The following is a 21,306-nucleotide window of genomic DNA, read 5'->3' on the forward strand; positions in this document are numbered from 1 at the left end:
CCCTTGATTCTTCTGTCACCTGAGGTCTTCTTAAAGCACTTTGGTTTCTCCTTTTCCAAAATAATGGCTTGAGTAGCTACTTCGCTTTACAACTTTACTTTTCTCTATATTATTAAAACACAGAGAGGAGGTATATTTATCTATAGAAGGATTTTAAATCTGTGACTTTTCTCATTTCCACAATAGATATTACAGTGTATAATAACTGGTTATCTTCATTTCACTATTCACCAATTCATTTCATACTTTATAGTGTATTAGGAAGCAATCTTTTGACAAATGAATGGACTAGGTGAATAATAAATTGATGTGTAATTTAACTCTAAGAATTTCATGATATCCTTACCTATGGGGGGGAAATCACTTTTTTCCTTTTTTAATATATTGGAAAACAGTCTTAGAAAATCCATTGTTCTATTCATTCTGGAAGTCAGTTAGACTAAAAAGATGTAGGTACAGCAGCAACTAAATGTTTTACTCTTAGGATGCCTCACATGAACATAGGCGATTTTTACTGGCGTGCTGAAGGGGATCAGAGGTGGTTCTTAGACAGTCATAAAGATCCATGAAAAACATTTTTGATCCAATAAGCCATTATTCAATCTAGAGTTCTCCCTATCATCAAACTGCTACTGTTGTTCAAAACATAGACTATCATATTACTAATAAATATGAAAAGATAATTTTCTGTTAAATAACTATCACATGGTCTTGCTAGTTCTAGTGTGCATGATCTGATTACATCCATGAACTTCTTCCCATTTCCATTTATATTCGTTCAACCCACTTTCTGTAGCTGCTTCAGGATGTGACTCCTTTGAAGAATTATTTCAGTAAAACACAACTATAAGGTAATGCTTGAGAGCCAGTGCAGTAACCTAGGAGCTAAAGTCCTTGCCTTGCACATGGTGAGATCCCATATAGGCACTAGTTTGTGTCCTGGTGGCCCACTTCCCAGCCAGCTCCCAGCTTGTGGCCTTGAAAATTAAACTGTTAATGAGTTCTGATTTCTCCTACATATTTTAATTAAAAATAAAATGTAAATATCTTACATAATATCATTAAATTGTGATTTACACACTTATCTTTACTTGGTTGGTTTATATCATTGTTATTATTTTATAATACTTAGGAATGTAGAACAAACTATTATATATTGGTTTATCACATACAGAAAATTATGCCATTTGTTAGCATTAAAAGTGTCTTTCTAACTACCCAGTTCAAAACAAACCTCACTGATTACAAAAATCTCAAATAGAAAATAAACGTTCTGTCACTGTCTGTGAAATAAAAAAAAGAAAGAAGAAAAATGAACTTTTTGAGCCATTTCATGCATTTATCACATTTCAAGTCTAACACTTTTCCCATAAGAGACACTATTTGAGGAAGCTAAACCACTTTGTATAAAGCATGCCTTTTAAAACCAGAAATTCCAGAAGCTGACATTGTGTGTTACAGTACATTAAAGCACTACTTGCAATTGGCATTCTGAATCAGATTTCCTGTTACAGTCTCCGCTGCTCTGTTTCTGATCTAACTTGCTGCCAATGAACCTGGGAAAACAGCAAATGATGCCCCAAGTACTTGGGTCCCTGCCACTCGTGTGAGAAGCCTTGATGGAATTCCTGGCTTTGGCCTGGCCCAGACCCAGAAGTTGCAGGCATTTGGGGAGTGAATCAGCAGATGAAAGATCTCTTTCTCTCTTGCTGTTTTTGTCTCTCTCTTTGTATTGCCATGCCTTTCAAATAAATACATTTTTTAAAAAGAGACATTCTAGACTCCAAGACAAAATATATCGGTGGTAGCTGAAAGTCATCTGAAGGTCTCTGAGGTCCTTTGGCTCAGCCATCCTCCCTCATTCACATGCGGAAAATATGGCCCCTCAAAAATTGTGGAGGGACCACATGTACCTTGCATGAGATGAATGCTTCTTAGCATCCAGAACCCAGATCAGAGGCCTGGGTAGCAAAACTTACCCACTGCGCCTGTCCAAGAGGAACCATGGCACAAGCAGGTCAAGAGGAAAGGCAAAGATAAGCAAGGGCAACACATTTGGTCCACTAGTAAAGAGGGCACAACACTTTTGGGGTTGGATTAATTTGCTAGAGCAGAGGGCAGCTTAGATAATTCAACTTCCTTAGGCTTACCCATTTATTTTAAAGAACAAAGCAGTGGCTACAACTCAACAGCCATAGGCTGTTGGACACAGCACTAGACGGAACAAGATCTGAGGAAAGGAGCTTCAGGCTTCGTGCCCCCTCTGAGCAATCTCATGGTCTGAGTATCTCCCTGGATGCCCTCTGAACCATGTAGCCCAGGGGTGCTGAGGAAGGACTCATCACAGAGGCATAATCCTTTATCTGCTGTAACCAGGCCCTCTCTCCTTCAGAGAATGGGAAAGAGATGGGACTGAAGGTTTCAAGCTTCTAATATTTCTTTGGTGTTTTTGATCACCAGTCCCACACAGGAGCTCACCTAAAATCAGATCATTAGAACCAGAGACACTCCTATTTCCCAGGAAAATTCTAAGGGATTAGGAACTTTCAATCAGCAACCAGGAACAAGGACCAAATATTAAAACAAAAAATATCCCTAGCACTCAGTGTTCTGCAGAAAAGAACAAGGGTTCCAGAAATTCTGTGGCAGAAACCAGCAGCAGAGAACAAAGCAATCCAGAGATACAGTTTTGTTGTTTTACAGCCCTATTCACAAACACAGCAGTGGACTCACAGTTCTTCTGTTAACCACTTGGTGCACTGTCAGACACACACAGATCTCTGGAGTTAATGCTCCTAAATGACTGTCCTTGATCTTGTGAGCAGCTCCTGGCTTAATTAAAATGACCATTTAAAGATCACTTCTGATTATCTTAAGTTTTCTAAAGTTGAAGAGTCTCAGTGGTTAAATGATCTCCTTGGGTGGATGATTTTTTTTTTAATTGTTGTGTTTTAAGTATAGTAACCACATAGGAAGAAACTGGTTTTCAGTTCTGATATCTTATACTTGTTTGGTTTTAAGTACAGTAACCACATCGAAAGAGAAACTAGTTTCCTAGTGTTAGAGTCCGGGCCAGAGCCCCCGGACGTCAGGGTGCGAGCTAGTCAACCCCCAGAGAATGACAAAGAGTCTCGCTGGTAATGCAAACAGCAAACAGAGTTTATTGCGCCAGCATGCTGGGGTCAGACCGCACTTGGGGCACGCAGGCCAGCCAAGCAGGGCGGTCGGACCTCGAACAGCACAAGACGGTAGCTTATATAGGCCCTTTGGGGCTGGGAAATACATCAAAAGTAACAACCTTAGACATGTTCATTATTTTATGGCCTTCAGGCACAGGGAGCCTGTTCCGTTCCCATACCCACTATCTTTATGGCTCATCCCATTCTCACACCCTTATCTTCCTCCTGTTCTTGGGACCGGAGAAGAACTGTACCCTTGCCTTCACAAAGTTGCAAGGCAGCAAAGAACAGATTTATCACTAAAGCGGAATCCTCCCAAAGTCCAGGCACCTCCTGGCCTAGCAAAGTAGCAGTTGTTCAGTACAAAGGAATCTCACACTGCCCAACAATAACATTTTACCCACACTCTAACACTAGTTTCTCTAGTTTCACTTCTGGTGTCTTGTACCTATCATGTATATACAGTAGGAAAAAAAGTGATATGACTTATTTAGCTATAGCCAGTGTACAAAGAACTTGAACTGGGTATTGACCTTAAGTGATTTTGCCTATTCATCTCATACTTGCGTTTCTGTTTGTATTGGTCTGGATTTTCCCCCCTGCATTTCAGCATTCATCATTTACAGCTGCTGCATCAATTGCCTCTCATTTGTTTTCCCAGAAGGCATACTTTCTTCAAAAGTACATCATAAACTACTTTTCACCCATTCTTCCACTAAGGCAGGATGTATTCTTCTCTAAGGATAGATATGATGCCTCAATTTGTTCTAAACCCAAATGATATAAAATTGGCTGTGAGCCACTTTTCACATTTCTATTTTTATATCTGCTTTTGTAAAAGAAACCTCCTTTGAACACAGCTCAGATTGCAGTCCCTGTTGGTAAGGTGCATGAAACATCTTACATTCAAATTGCTTTGTTATTGTTAGAACTACTTTGTTTTGATATTTTAATAATCCCTCATTTCATCGGGGGCACTGGAACTTCCGTAGAATCACTTTACTTAACAAAGGAACAGCTAACAATTCCTGAGAATGTTCTTTTATGTCTTGTAAATGATCACTGTCTCCATGGCTGATTATCATCATCCTGGGAGAGGCGGTCCATCTGATTTCCTGGCCGACTGCAACATTTTCTAAAGAGGAGCGAGTCTTCAGGTTGGGATTTAGGTTTTCTTTCTCTTGGAGGACCACAGCTGTACACCTCCTACAGTCTTTATGTAGCTGGGGCATCCCCTGAGGCACCACTGTTGAGAAGGACCCTTCCCTCCAGTCCAGGATCAAGATGGGTAGTTCCCTTGGACAGTGGCTGCTTGGCCTGAGCTCATGCCTCCTTCTGCTTTCCCTCTCCCTCTTTCAACTACTTCTGCCTGCAGACTCCAAGTGATTCTGTCTTGAGACTCAGAGTGACCAGATCAGAGTCCGGAAAGCATTTCAATAGGTGAACCAAATACTCCTCCCACCTTACCTGAATACCAAAGTGCCTGGTTCCAGCTTTGGACCCTTTATGAGAGCAAGATGAAAAGCACCTAAACTATCGCTTGAGTCTGAAGATTTGACTAACCATCAATGTTCACAAATAAACCAGCCAAGTGACCCATGATGCTTCTGGCCTCTGGGATTCTGAGCACATTGCTACAGTTCACTACAAGCACTCACATACTCATGCATAAAGATGTTTGGGTAACAATGTAATATCATAATGGGTTTGAACAGTCCCCACTGCCTCCTGATGTCATTGCCATCTTCATGCTGTAGCGTAATGCACTGCTCATGCTTGTGTAAACAAACTTACTGCAGACACAATTATGTACAGTGCATAATACTTGATAATGACAATCATGACCTCGTTACTTATCTGTTAACTAGATTCTTATAAACATAAGGTTACCATACAATAATCTGTCATGTTACACTAGCAGTGGTCCCGTTCATCTCGTATTCACGTCTCATGATTGTGCAATAGGATATGTTGAATGACTGACCTATAGCGTCCAGGTTGCTTAGCACACTTTGTGATGCTCCCACAATGATGCAACCACTTCACCACACCATGCTTTCCTCAGAATGTTTCCCCATTACAAAGCAACACATGACTAATTCACAGGAAACTGGGAAAATCTGAAAAAGGAAAATAGGAAACCAGCCTCGATTTTCTTGGAGAAAAGATTTTATCGCTGCACTGAGGAGTGTCACTTTTTTTTGGGGGGGGGGACAGAGAGAGGGATCTTCCATCCATTGATTCACTCCCTAAGTGGCCACGACAGCTGGAGCTGAGCCGATCCAAAGCCAGGAGCCCGGAGCTTCTTCCAGGTTGCCCATGCTGGTGCAAGGTCCCAAGGCTTTGGGCCATCCTCTAGTGCTTTCCCAGGCCACAAGCAAGGAGCTGGATGGGAAACGTGGCCACCAGAACTAGAACTATTGCCCATATGGGATCCCCGATCATGCAAGGCAAGGATGTTAGCCATTAGGCTACTGTGCTGGGCCCAGGAGTGTCCTGGAGTGATAACACAATACAACATTTTCCCTAGTGGTTGTAGTATTTCCCTTCATTCCTATCAGCAGGATTTCTTGACAGAGAGCTCTCCTAGTAATTTGCCTTTCTGTCTGAGGCAGCAGAGCAGGTAGACAGATCACTCAGTTAACATAAAACAGACTTCACAACGTCTACAATGGCTGCAAATGGCTCTACACCTACTTCCCCTCAAAAATATGAAAATCTACTAGGAGATGAAACAACGCTGAAAGGAAGTCAAGACAAGGAAATGCATTTTGGATGTGCCCTACATTGGTGAAGCAGAATACTGAATCTGGTAATACTATAAAAAATTCTGGGTTAGCACAGAATCTATTATTAAATAGATAATCTCATCTTTGGGTTTTTGGCTAAGGTTGTTTGATAGCATATCTTTTTTAGAGTAAAATATCATGTTTGGAAAGGTTAATGTCATTGGCTTTTTACTGTGTAAGAGAAAAAAATAGGCTTTGTGGCTTTACTCAGAAGAAAATGCATGGAAGAGTAAATTTCCAAACTGGATATTCTTTAAGTTTCCCATTAGGTCACAACAAACTGAACAAGCAACGCGCTGATGATGTATCATTTTATTGTCAGCTTCATACCACACTGGGCACCATTTCCTACAACTATGCTGCTAATGTGTTTCATGTGGTGTATTCATTCATGGCACCATAATGTGTCAGGTAGCCAGCTGCTCCTAGAAAGTTCCCATAACCTACCAGAAGGCCCACCATTCAAATGTCATGCAACACCTGCTTTTGCGAGCACTCCCAACCCAGGCCTTTCCCCTAAAGTAACAAATCATTTTTCCCCAACTATCTGTGGAAGACATTCTATTAGATTTTATTGCACAAAAGAGACAGTTTCTATTTCAGAGGCTTAATGAGGGGGTCAAGGAGGCAGATCTAGAAGAGAATGCTGTACAGTCCACAGCAGTAAATGAATGGATGTAAATGTAAGCAGACAGCAGGAGAGGGAGATCCGTGCCCACAGCAGATGGAACCAGAAGGCAGGTCCTCCTGCTGTCTCCCCACAGCTGCCCTCTGCTCACTGAACCAGCTGGTTTGCATCTGGGACCCCATGAGGTACTATGTCAGACATTTAACTCCTGCAGAGGGCCTCTCAGGAACCACTTCAACCTAGAAAGTAGCCACACTGTCCCAGAGTGTGTTAATGCCAATCCATAGCCTATTTTAGATGACTTGGGCAGTAAACTCTTACAATAAAAATATTCAAAGAAACTCTTCCAAGGGACCAGGCCATTAAAAGAAAGTTCCTCTACTGGGATTTCACATCTTTAACCTTGGCTATTTGAAGGTACCATTCTGAAATTTAGACGTTACCCTTCATGATATGAATAAGAGAGCTGATTGCAGGTCCCTGGACTACTTTGGTCATAAGGAGTACTAGGGAGGTCCACGGGGATCGTGGAGAATGTCATACACATAAAAGTCACCTGGCAGATGGATGTTGCAGCTTAGCCTGTAAAGGTGCTGCCTATGATGCTAGCATCTCATATAGGCACCAATTTGAGTCCCGGCTGCTCCACTTTTCAGTGCAGCTCTCTGCTAATGGCCTGGGGAAAGCAATGAAAAATAAGTCAAGTGTTAAACCCCTGTCACCCAAGTAGGAGATCCAGATGAAGTTGCTGGTGCTCCTGGTTCCTGGCTTGAGTTTGGTTTAGCCCTGGCCACTGTAGCTATCTGGAGAGTAAATCAGCAGATGGAACATTCTCGCTCTCTCTTTCTGCCTCTCCCTCTCTCTCTGTGTCACTCTAACTTTCAAATAAATAAGTAAATAAATCTATTTTCTGTAAATTTATAAGTGACAATAAATAAATGTATAAGCGTATCAGTGATTCTATTTACTAAGAAGTTTAATTATTATAGCTCTACTGTAGCACGTTGCTATTTTTATACACTCAGTTGCAACTCAAGATGTCACTTAGAATTAGGGCAAAATGGTAACCTATAATTTATTATTATTTTTTTAATAATCTTACTTAGTCGATAACCTATAATTTAAAATAGAAACCTGAAAAGATTTGGCAAAACTAAACCTGAAAGTTCTTCATTAAAAGGTAAATTAATGAAAACAGGACAGAAGGCCTTGTAGTCGTAAGAACCATATAGGTCATTAGACAGATCAATAAGATGGGTATCTAATTCTGAAAAAAAAAAAAAGCAGTCACTAGCCAAGAAAGCTCTTGCCCGGGTCTTGGAAAGGGAGGAAGGCAGACCCCGTTATAGAACCTCCAGAAGCGGGGCAAATCAAAACCTTTGTCCAGACATTAGATTTGCATGCTTCTTGGCAGAACAGTCTACTGCTGTTTACAGCTTCTTAGGGTTATCTAATATATTTGCTAGAACAACCTCTAAAATCTTTTCAACGAATCCTAGGAGTTGTCCTGGCAAGAACACCAGTGCTGGAAAGCGACAGTTTCTAACTACAGCTTTGACTTTGTACAGCCAATAGGAAACAAAAGCATCAAAATGAGCAGAAGGCTGTGCCTCTGGGTGGCTGGCTTAGTAGTGCAGCGCTGCCCCTGCCTGTCCTCAGGGGCATCAGTAGAGCAGGTGCCCTCTGAAGGCAGCTGTGTGGCAGGCTCATTGCTTGGTTCAGGGGAACCAGTGCTAGATCAGGTCGATGTGCAGTGTCTCAGAGCTGGTGGAGACAGGCTCTCCATGAAGTCAGAAACAGTTTAGACGGAAAGATAGGGGAAGTTAGAAAGACTTCCACTTACTGTTGGCTCTCCCCATACCCACTGTGTCAGATTTGGGGTTGTGGGAAGGGAAAGAAGAGAAACAAAATTGGAGGAGAAGTGGAGGAAAGAAAACTGATGAAAAAATGTAATAAATACAGCTTGAAATAATGGTGAATACCTTAGGAGTGCCAGTCATGCTCTTTTGTTTATACACATGTGCACTTAAAATATTTACGTGTGTGTCTGTGTATGTGTATGTATGCTACATATAGTATGTACTGTTATGCACATATATATGTAGTATTACATAAATTTATAACCTGTGTATTTAACATACTTTTCCAAGGATGACAAACTATAAAAACAATGCAAATAGTGATTTACCAGAAAAGATTTAGCAATCAGCTCTCAAAAGGAAAAAAAAAAAGCCTGATTTATAGTGTTTGCTGATTTCCGTGGCCAATTTCAAGCCACTAACTGATACCACTAAACACTGGAGCTGGGCAGAGACTCACAATATTATCCTGGTAGCCTACCATTGTATGTTATTTATCTATAGATATAATAGGAAAAAGACCCTCAAAAGCAGGTGTAGGGGCAGCTGTTTGTTCTAAAAGTTCCAGGACTTTCTTGGGGGGGGGGTGGGCTCCAACTTCTTGAACCATCAGCTGCTGCTTCCCAGGATGCACATCTGCAGGACGCTACAGTCCAGAGTGGAGCGGGGACCTGAACCCAGTCGTTAAGACGATGTGCTTGTCTCAGTGATGTCTTAAGTAGGAACCAATGCCCATCTTTGAATGACTCATAGTTCCACATGGGAAAGACCCAATATATGGGGGAAAATAATCACTTCAGCAGTTTGCTCTGAGGATCACCCAGATATTGGTGGCCATAAACCATACTACACTGATAAACTATTCTCTCCCATGATTTTTAGTGGTTCTCATTTTACGTGTCTGCTTTGAGATCATTGCGATTACTATGCTAAAATACAGACCAGAATAAAAAAATTACACAGAATACTAAATAAGTTAGAATAGAATATTAGCAACAAACTTGATATTACAAATGAGTTTTCATTATAGTTTTACATTTTTAATCTGTAACTGATAAAAGCAATTTATACCAAAAACAATGCTTTTTCCCTATGACGTTTTGTGATGAGCTAATGAGTAACTCTAGACTCTTAAATGAATATTTCAGTGATTTAATTTTATATTTATAACCTATAGTCCTGGGCTGCAAATCTATGAGATGGAAGCAAGTAAAAAAATCTCCATATTCATTTTCATTAAAAGATGTTTCAAAAATTATCTGAAGTGAATAAATGTACAAAAATATTAATTGCTTGGAAGTTGATGCATTTAGATTAATGAATTTACCAAAGATTATGCCTCCTGTGGTCTCCATGGTAACTGCCATAAAACAGGGTAAGAGAAGAAGCTTCTCTTAATCTTCATAAAAGGGGTTAAAGCCCTTACTCACACTTAAGTCATCAAATGAAATTTACATTCAGTCACTTTAAGAGATTAAAAAGGTGATTGATACAGTAGAAAATAGTTCAGAACAACCGAACAAGCTAGTTCTTAAATTAGTGTAAGGACAGAGTCTTTTGCAACATATGGATAAAAACAGGGACTGGCTCTGTGGCTCAACACACTAATCCTCCATCTGCAAACACTAGCATCCCATATAGATGCAAGTTTGTGTCCTGAATGCTCCACTTCCTCCCTGCACTGGCCTTGAAAAGCAGCAAGGACAGCCCAGAGTCTTGGGACCCTGCACCCTCATGGGAGACCTGAAGGAGGTTCCTGGCTCCTGGCTTTTTTAATTGACTTAGCTCTAGCCATTGCAGCCATCTAAGGAGTAAACCATCAGATGGAAGATCTTTGTCCTTCTCTCTATAAATCTACCTTTCAAGTAAAAATAAATAAATCTTAGAAAAACACAACAGATGGATAAAAACACATTTTAAATATACTTCAGTTATTGAGAAAACATTGCATAAGACATTTGCTTGATGAACAACCTCATTTTCTTATTTAATTTTCCCTGGAGTCAGTTCTGCTAGTGAGTATTAGCTACCTTAATCATGAACTCACTCACTGCCAGAGGTGGAGCCTGGGTGGTGCTAACGGTAGTGGAAAATGGGACTCCAGGTAGAGATGAAGAGATGATGCTTGAGCTATCATTATGGGATTTCGACAGCAGCGCCAGCAGAGCCTGGTGACTTTGCACTTGCTTTGGCTATTTCACGTCCATTTTTCCCTCTCTGATGCCCGTAACGCTTTGGCCCTGAAGCTTTCCAGACACTTCACATTTACTACATTTCAGTTTAAGTCTTCACACTAAAAGTCCCCAGGGTTTTGGCTTTCTGCGTTCTTAATTACCCATGGGCAACTGTAGTCTGAAACTTCAAGTGAAAATTTCCACAAATAGTTTGTGTTAAATCACACACCATTGAGTAGCCTGATGAGAATTCATGCTATTCATACCTTCATCCCTGGTACCTGAACTATTCCTTTGTCCAGTGTATCCATGCTGTATGTGCTAACTACGCATGAGACACATAGTAGTCCTTGCAATTATGATCCACTGTGTGGTGTCACCGTGCTGCTGTTCAGGTGACTCTTACTTGACTTAGTAATGGGTGCAAAATGCAGTAACAATGCTGGCCATTTGAATAAGCCTGAGAGAATCTTTGAAGTGCTTTGTTTAAGTAAAAGGTGAAAGTTCTTGACTTAATAAGGAATTAGGGAGAGAAACATGCTGAAATTATGACATTCCCACATGTTCACTGTGCTACCTCATACTTATGAAGCAATCACATAACTTTTCCCACTATATCTTGATGATAGCTATTAAGTGTTATTTAGCAAAGAGAAATGTTGTTTGGCTATCATGAATGCTATATATAAGCTCAAAAGTATACTTTTCTGAAGATGAGCACGTTTGGCTCAAAAATAGTTAAGAGCTCTGTCATTTTGTTTCATTTTATTTATACAAGAGTACATCCACATCACTGTCTTTGACAATTACACTGTTACAGGAGACTTAACATATTGAGCTAGAGAGTCAAATGTATGACAAATTAACTTTTGCTAGTGAATTATTTCCTGCAAGCACACAGGCATAATGGAAAGGAGATTCTGAAGGAATGAGTTAAAATGATGATCAGAACAAAAAAAAATGTAGCACAGCAAACTAAGTTACCATCCATAATGCCTGTATCTTTATTAGAGCGACAGTTCCAGGCCCAGCTGCTCTGCTTCAAACCCAGCTTCGTGCTAAAACACCTAAGAAATCAGAGGAAAATGCCAAGTTTCTTGGCCCTCTGACCCACCTGGGAGATCCAGTTGGAGCTACAGGCTCCTAGCTTAGGCCTGGCCCTGCACTGGTTGTAGTAGGCATTCAGGGAGTGACTCCTCCAGTGAAAGATCTCCCTTTTGAAAGAGACAGAGAAAGAGTTGCAAAGAGATGAGAGATTGGTCTTACTCATTTCTTATAGTTTTTAAGGATTAAGCTCACTGATATTAATGTGACACTGAAAATATGAGGATATATCTAAAACCAAAACACTCTTACAATTAAGTCCATCACAAAATGTGTTGGCTTCCAGAAAGGAACGGGAAGATTCTTGTTCTGAGTCTGTGGAGTGAGGTTATGAGCCACTCAACTCTGTGTCCAATAGGCCAGGTTCAAATCCAGCCCCTGCTACTCATTTGTGATCTGTGCACCATGCAGAACCTCTTCAAGACCCAGTTATGTCCTCTGCAGAATGGAAATTGATGGTGCTTGCCCCCTCTGGCAGCTGTGAGGAAGAAAGCTTTGTCTGGTGCCTAGAACACAAGAAGCAATAAATAGATGTTTGTGGTTTGCTTATTATTGCCGCTGATATCATTATGATTGTAATATAATCAATATGGTTAATTTGATTTTTAAGAAATCCTTCTGTTTTGATCTGAGCTCCCACGTATGAAGAGCTTATGGCATTTGTCTTCCGGTATTTGGCTTATTTTAATCAACATGGTATCCTCCAGTAACACCCGTTAGGGTACAGATTAAACAATTCCATTCTTTTTAATGACCGAATAATATTCCCCTTTCTTTCTTCATTCGTGTGATAACACACACCTGGGTTGATTCCATATTTTGGCTATTGTGAAGAGTGCTACAATAAAAATGATAAAATGACAAAGCAGGTGTTACTTTGACAAAATGAATTTATGTCTTTTTTAAAGAAGAAATATCCATATTGCTCTTGACAGTCTGCACTAGTTTACATTCCCTCAGGTAGCAGACAAAAGTCCTCCTTTGTCTGCTTTCTCTCTATCCTTTGTTGCTCTCTCTTTCTTTTGTTTGTAGTCATTCTAACAGGCATGAGTTGATATTTTCTTGTGGTTTAATTTGTATTTCCCTGATGATTCTGTTGTGCCAGATTTTGAAATCCCCAGATAATCATCAAGTCTGAGGTCGGAGCTAAGGCATAAAGGTGGTTTATTCAGGTTAATTAAGGTCTCTCAGCCACCTCCCCCAGCCCAGCATGGCTGGGCAGGGGAGGGGCAGCCACTGCTGGAGCCACAGGGAAGGCAAAAAGCTAGCGCGTGAGCCAGAGAAAGAGAGAGCCCGAGAGCCCAAGCCCCCCAGTTCTTATACATTTCAGGCTATTAATTATACAGTCATGATTTAGCAGGCTTTTATTGGTGGGTTTGAAACAAGCCATTTTCAAAAAGTACAAATCGATGAGCTATGCGGGGGGGGGGGGGGGGATCTTACCTAACACCAGATACCTCCTTCCTGGGGAGTGGTCTGCCTACCTGACCTGTCAGGTGTCCTGCTGGGTGTCACATAGACTATCAGGCCTGGAGTTCACACAGCCCCCAGCCAAGCCATTAAGGCAGGATCACAAAAGGCAGAAAACATCCAGGTTCTTCAATTCATGAGATTGATCATTTTTAGTTGGTATACAGGGCATCATTTGGCTTGTTGCTTTGGCTCTGGTTCTCGGAGGCCAGGATTATTGTCCCTGAATGGTTTCTTTTGTATTAATCAATGTTAATTTTGTCTACAGGCACAGTGGACTAGAGTGCTGATTCCATAGGGATGGAAATGGGGCTTTGGGATGACTAAGGTTTCCTTAAGTGTTTTTTTTTTGGACCACAGAGAGCTCAGTATCAGTCTCTCTGGTGAATATGATAGTCAGGGCCCTGTTCTTGGTTCTGAGGAAGACAAGGGTGCCTGCCCCTTCTTCTTCTGGCAAGCCTGAGTGATGCCACGACTTGTGGCACTGATTGCTGTGGCTCTAGGACTGTGTTATAAGGATAGACCCTTCCTCTGGTCCTGCTAGAAGAATCTAATGGGTACTGAGGTTTTTAATTTCAACAGCCCTAGTCCTAAGACTAGGGGGTGTGAACTGAACCCTGTTCAAGTCCTGCAGGATGACTACAAGGCATAAAGTAGATTTTATTCTGGGGGATATGTGTCCAGAGAGCTGAAATGCATGTAGGTTCTTTCCTATGTCTACCTGATAGGTTCCAGTAGCACTGAGAAATTTGGAACAAATTGCTACAGTCCTGATGTTGCAGGGTATAGTGGGGGTCATTACCAGTACCTAAAATGAATCCCCTTTACTCATGTAGAACAATCAAGCATAGCTCTGGGGCTAAACCACTATTACTCCCACAGTGGCAGGATGCAAGGGATCTGTCCTTTGCCCCACATGTTATCTGCAGAGCAAATTTGTGATGGCAGAAAACAGAAATATAATCTGTAAAATCTATATTGCTACCAAAACTATTTTTTTTAATCCTGAAACCTGTTTCCTACTGAATTTTTTCGTTTCTCATTGTAATCAAAAGAAAACGTCTGCCACCTAGTGGCTCTTTAAGACGAAGTCAAGAAAAACGGGACAAAATACCAAACCCCAAAACCTAAGCATATATATATATGTATATATAATTTATGTTACACATATAGATACACATACATATATATAATTTATGTTATATACATGTAATTTTATTAATTTGCAAAGTGGATACAGACAGGCAGACCTAGAGCCCCTATTATTTATTCCCAATGGTATGCCAGACCAAACCCAACTTAGGACCTGGGACTCCATTCAGGTTTCTTTTATGAGTAACAGAAGCCCACCCCCTGGATCCATCACTACTGCTTCCCAGAGTCTGCACTATCAGGCAGCTGGGGTCAGGAACCACATTCAGAAATAGAACCCAAGTACTCTAGTGTGGGATACATGCATCCTAACTGCCATTGTTTGCCAGTTAGCTAATCACTAGTCCACACATTATTCTTTACATCTATTTTTCATGAACTCTTTGAAGCCTCATCTTAAATAGATACGATATTTTTATTATAAGGAATTGGCTCACATCTTATGAAAGCTAGCAGATTCCAGATCTGCTGGGTGAGCTGGAAAGCTGGAGTCCCAGAGAACTAACAGTTGAGTTTCAGTGGGAATTGAAAGCATAGAGTTAGAAGACCTGCAACTCAGAATGAGTTAATATTTCAGTTCAGGTCCAAGGATGGGGCAGATGTGTATGTTGAGCTCAGAAACCCTGGAGTGTAGAGAGTTCTTTCAAACCCTGTTTGCTTTTTTTAGTCTCCTGAGTTAAATGTGGATATCATTCAAATAAGTCCTGCCAGAGACAGTCAGAATGCTTGACCAGATATCTGGGCATGTCATACTCTAGTCACGTTGACTCATAAAATTAACCTTCACAGTACAGGATGTGGAATTACAGATTCTGAAACATGAAAACTGCTCCATGGGTTCAAGCTGTAGAATTTATGAGGGGAATGAACAGAAAAGTAGGTGGGGACCAAATTCAACAGGGGCCTTAAATGTGAAAGATCTGGTCTTTAACCTATGGGATACTGAGAACCACCGTAGGTCTTTTTAAAGGAAATAAGACAATAGAGTTGGAAAACATGAATGGTTATCATATTAAATACATAATCAACTCGGACTTCTCTCGGATTATGTATTTAATATGATAACCATTTGTGTGCTGTGAATTGCATTAAGAGTTATGTAAGGCAGAGATGATGCTTACTAAAATGTACAAAATGGATTGATGAGATTAGCCAGTTAAATCTTTTCACCAGTAAGGCACTCAACAGCCCATGAGATATTTATTAAAAATGTCAAGTAAATCCTCTTATTTTTGTATCATAGTGTCAAATAGCAGTAAAATAAACATGTGAAGATCCTTAATCTGCTGCTATGTTTCACTGTAAAATTTACCTTTGTTAAAATTTGCTTCTGTTCAAATTTGTTGAGATCGCACGTAAAAGTATCCTAATATTACTTTGGCTGGTATTTTCTAATTACTGTATAATATTTTGGGAATGCAAATTTTATTTGAATGTCAACTACAGTTAAGCATGTGCCATTTGTTTTTCTTGCTCAGGTTTTGTAATTTGATGGAATGTTTTTATTACAGTTTAATAAATGTTTGCTTTATTTAAAAAAAAACATGAATGAGGACAAGAGCTATCATAGATTAAATGTCTTACATGTACCACAATATCTTTATTTCTAGATATTGTCCCACTTCTAACACTAATCCTTGAAACTTGTTCTGTTTTAACCTATTTTTCCTATTAGGAAACTGAGACATAGGGAAGCTAAGTAATTTGTGTGAAGTCACATAGCTAGTAACAAAGAGAAATTTCCAAGGTGAGAATACATTTAATCCAGTAAACTAGAAGTCTTTTATGATCTTGCCACATTAGTTTTAGGAAAATAAAAATTATTTTCTTATTTTGATTGACGCTTTGAGAACTAGGGAATGCACCTTAGAGAGTGAGGTTTAGTTCTCGATAGTGTTTGTGTACCAGGGTGCATGGCAGGTATTCAAATCCTTGTTACATGATCCAATACTTTCTGCCAATCCGGCCCCAGAAATGATGAATGGAAGGCATGATAGTTAAGCATTTTTCCATCTAGTTGCTCCTAATTGCACCTGAATCAATTTCTGAACAAGTCTATTACTATGCTTTTTGGGCTGCCTTATAGCCCAGAATAGCACATGTTGAGTACGTGTTACACATACAAATCCATGTAAACCTCAAATAAGCCAAGACTAAAGCACAGAAACATGGGATAATTTGTCCAAGGCTGAAAGCTATTCCTTGGCAGAAACAGGGTTCAGAGTCACCATGTCTGACCTTAGAAGCCCACTCTGAAGGACATTGCTATGCAGTCCCCTTGGGCTGGATGGCTTTGCAATGAAAACTTGTTCTCCTTGATGTGGTTTTGCAAGGTCATCCTCTAGGATGCTCGTGGAAACATGGGCAGCCAGGAACAGCCTGTAGGGAGCAGAGACTTCCACTGTTGCTGTGCTCTGCCCTCCCAGCCAAGAGGTGGTGAATCAAGGAAGGTGCCTTGGCCACTGTCCCTGTCCCTACCTGCTCAGGTTGCCTGCAGGGCTGCCTCTGCTGAGGAAAAAAATGCCCTTTCCTAGTAATTTACATGAAGGTGCCATGTGGGCAAACAACCTTGCATGGGGCTCTGATTGGGTAAAGACAGAGGAACAGGGAGGTGGAGAGGAAATTAGTCACCTTATATAGGCACTCTCCAGTGTCAGAGAAACTTAAAATACACCCTCTGTTTTAATTTGGATTAGAAAGATCCAAGCCTCTGTTTAACCTCTAGACTTTTTCAAGAGTCAATTCTTCCATAAATTTAAAAAACGTTTTCTAATCCATGCTTTTCCCTGAGGATCTCTTATCTAATGAGTTGTGATAATAAATAGCCAAGTGATCTGAAAATACAAATAGTCATAGCTACCACATAGGTAGAAGTGAACTTAGAATATCATTTCTTTTTTTTTTAAGATTTATTTTTTATTTGAAAATCAAATATATGAGAAGAGGAGAGACAGAGAAGAAGATCTTCCATCCGATGATTCTCTCCCCAAGTGACCGCAATAGCCGGAGCAGAGCCAGTCAGAAGCCAGGAGCCCAGAGCTTCTTCCGGGTCTCCCACGCAGATTCAGGGTCCAAGGCTTTGGGCCATCCTCAACTGCTCCCAGGCCACAAACAGGTAGCTGAGTGGGAAGCTGGGCTGCCAGGATTAGAACCAGCGCCCATATGGGATCCCGGCACGTTCAAGGCGAGGACTTTAGCCACTAGCCCACCACACTGAACCCTAGAATATCATTTCTAATGTATGAATTATATGAGTACTCCTTAATTTGAAAGAAACATTGTTCACCATGGTTTTTTTTTTTTTGCAAAACCACTGTTATTGTTTAACATTGCAATTTTTCAAAATGGTCCATTCCTGTATTGTATATTAGATATTAGATGTGTACCTCTGATAGATATTGAGTGTTTATGAGATGAGAAAGCAAAACAGTTAATCATCTTGTGGTTACAATCATGACTTAAAATAATTACATAGGGGCTGGGGTTTGGTGCAAGGAGTTAAGTAACATGGTACAGTGCCAGCATCCACATGAGCACCTGTTCAAGACTTGTCTGTTCCACTTCCTATCCCAGCTCTCTGCTAATGGCCTGAGAAAGATGTGCTTGGGCCCCTGTACCCACATGGGAGACCCAGAAGAAGCTCCTGGCTCCTGCTTTTGCCTGGCCCAGTCCCATTTGGGGACCATTTGAGATTTTAACTAACAGATGGAAAATCATTCTGTATCTCTGGTAAAATCAGCAGCATGGACAAGCAAGCCTGTGAAAAGCAGAGGGACTTTATTTGAAGAAAACAAAAGTGAGTGAGGGAAAAGCAAAACTCAACAACTGTAACAGGATGCCTAAAGAAAGCAAAGGTTAAAGAAATAAATTCCCAGCAAAACCAAAATGGGTCCCTAAAGGAGGGAGCTATGGTGAAGGCTGATTGTGTAGGGTTTTATAGACTGAAAAGGGGGCTATATTCATGATTGAGCTAGGAAAGAGACAGTTCTTCCTTGGTTATATGGATAAAAGTTGCAATCCAAATCCAAAAGAAAACACATGAAACTTTCCCCCCAAGACTCATAGAATTCTTATTACCCAGTTCAATTAACAGGAGAGAAAAATCTTAATTACCCAAGCTGCTTGCTTGAGTGTTTTATTTCCAGATAGCAAAAGGGACCCTTTCAATGTCCACATAGCCAGGAGGCTTGTCTGTGTATTTTGTATCTATGTATTTGTCTATCTACATATCTATTACTGAGGCTATCATGATGAATGAAACTAAACTCTCATAGAACTGACATCACAGAGGACAGCCGCAACAACCCAAGTCATCAAATGGATACATAATACAAGCTCAAGTAGCATGTGCACTGTGAATAAGTAAAGCAAAAATGGAAAAATGAACATAAGAAATCCAGTGTCTCTGAGGAGATAACAGTTATGTAGAGATATAAATGAAGTGCACCCCTGATACGTGAATTTAGAGAGGGGGAAACAGCACGTTTCAGAAGTGAGGGAGTATGGAATGTTTAAATAACCAAGAGGCCAATGGTAGCAGAGGAGTGAAATGAATAAAAGAAAAATCAGAACAGAAGTCAGTTTTTAGAATAGTGTATTAGCTTTTCATTACTATGACAAAATACCTAAAATTACTAATGACGGAAAGAGGTTTTTTGTTTTGTTTTGTTTGGTTTGGTTCATGGTTTTGGAGGTTGACAGTCTTAGACCAGCTCATCATCATCAGGTGTTTACATTCTTGCTGGCAAAGCCCTGAGACAGCACAGAGCAGCAAGTGGCAGGAGAGCGCATGCACAACTACCAGCCCCTCTCCTTCTAAAGCCACCTTGATTGGATCCCAGGGTCAGCTCTAACAGCCTGATCCAATTTAATCACATCCCACACACCCTACCTTGTGAAACAATAATTCGATCAGATTACCGTACACTGGCATCCAAACCTAAGCCATCAGGTTCTGGCAAGCCACTAAATTTCTAAATCTGATAGAAAGCTACTAGAGGGCCTGGCAGCGTGGCCTAGCGGCTAAAGTCCTCGCCTTGAAAGCCCCGGGATCCCATATGGGCGCTGGTTCTAATCCCGGCAGCTCCACTTCCCATCCAGCTCCCTGCTTGTGGCCTGGGAAAGCAGTTGAGGACGGCCCAAAGCCTTGGGACCCTGCACCTGTGTGGGAGACCTGGAAGAGGTTCCTGGTTCCCAGCATTGGATCGGCACGCACCGGCCGTTGCAGCTCACTTGGGGAGTGAATCATCGGACTGAAGATCTTCCTCTCTGTCTCTCCTCCTCTGTGTATATCTGGCTGTAATAAAATGAATAAATCTTTTTTTTTTTTTTTTAAAAAAGAAAGCTACTAGAGAATTTTGAGTTGTGAAATAATGTGAGGAGACTGAAAGAATCACAGCATGTGTGCTAATTCCTTTGCTTATTACATATGCTAAAAACACACACACACACACACACACAAACTCTGGAAGTTAGGATTTTAAAAATATTTTCAGTATAAATAAATATTAAATATTAAATTGCCCCAACAGCATTTGTTGAAGAAACCATCCTATTTCCTTGGGTTATTTTCAGTTCTCTTGTCAATGATTAATTGCCTGTACTTCTGGAGTTTCTATGCTATTAGTGGGCTCACTTCTGGGGTTTCTATTCTGTTCCATTGATCTTTTCTATTTCTGTATTAGTTCAAGACTGCCATGTAATATATCTTGCAATGTGGAATTGTGATTTCTCTAGCTTTATTTTTATTCTTCAAGATAACTTTGGCTGTTCGTGGTCTCTTGTATTTTCAGATGAATTTCTGTATCATTTTTTTTCTAGCTCGGCGAAGAATGTTGTTGGGATTTTGATTGGGCTTGCACTGAATCTGTATATTAATTCGGTAGTATGGATAGTTTGATGATTTGATCCTACCTATCCAGGAACATAATAAATTTTTCCATCCTTTAATGTCTCCTATTTCTCTTCTTAATGTTTTGTAATTTTCAGCAGAGAAGTCCTACACATCTTTGGTTAGATTTATTCAAAGCCACAATAAACAAATGGAAGTACACCAAACTAAAAAGCTTCTGTACAGTGTGATCCAGTTATCCCACTTCTGGGGATATATCCAAAGGAAATGAAATTCACAGATGAGAAAGCAACATGCTACCCTATACTTCTAGCAGTATAATACTGAATAGCAAAGACACAGAAACAACCCAGATGCCCATCTAAAGAGGAATGGATAAAAAAACTATGGAACATCTATTCCATGGAATAATGCACAACCATTAAAAAGAATAAAATCCTATCATTTGTAACAAAATGGTCCCAAGACCATTATGCTCAGTGAAATAAGCCAATCCCAAAGAACAAATATCATATGTTCTCTTTGATGTAAGGCAACATTCATGCATAATACAAGACAAGTAGATATATAGGTATATAATTAGTATATATATACATTCTCATAGATGAACTGTATAAAACTAGTGTACTGGGAAGTGAAGATATGTCATGGTAGGCATCTCTATTCCCAAATAAAGGAGGACTCTCAGTGAAACAGCTAAATATACCTTGGCAATATGATACAAGATTTTCTATGTTTTCTGTACCTACAATTTAATAATGTACTTATGTAGCAAAATGTGAAGCTTGTAAGTTACTAAAGGACTATACTACTGTAATAATATAGAGGAAAATAGGGAGAGGGGAAAATGAGAAAGGAGAAAGAGGAGGGCAAGGGGAAAATCCCTGTACCTACAAAAATGCATCATGGCAAATAATACAAATAATTTTAAAATATGAAAAATTACTAAATTCTTGCAAAAATGAATATATTTACTCTGGACATTACAGAATGTATACACGGAAACATCCCATAATATCTATAAAATATACAGTTTATATATATATATATATACACACACACAATTTTATGCCTAATAAATTTTAAAATACCTACAATAT

This window comes from Ochotona princeps, chromosome 6 (genome assembly GCF_030435755.1).
Source record: "Ochotona princeps isolate mOchPri1 chromosome 6, mOchPri1.hap1, whole genome shotgun sequence".
Lineage (NCBI taxonomy): Eukaryota > Metazoa > Chordata > Mammalia > Lagomorpha > Ochotonidae > Ochotona > Ochotona princeps.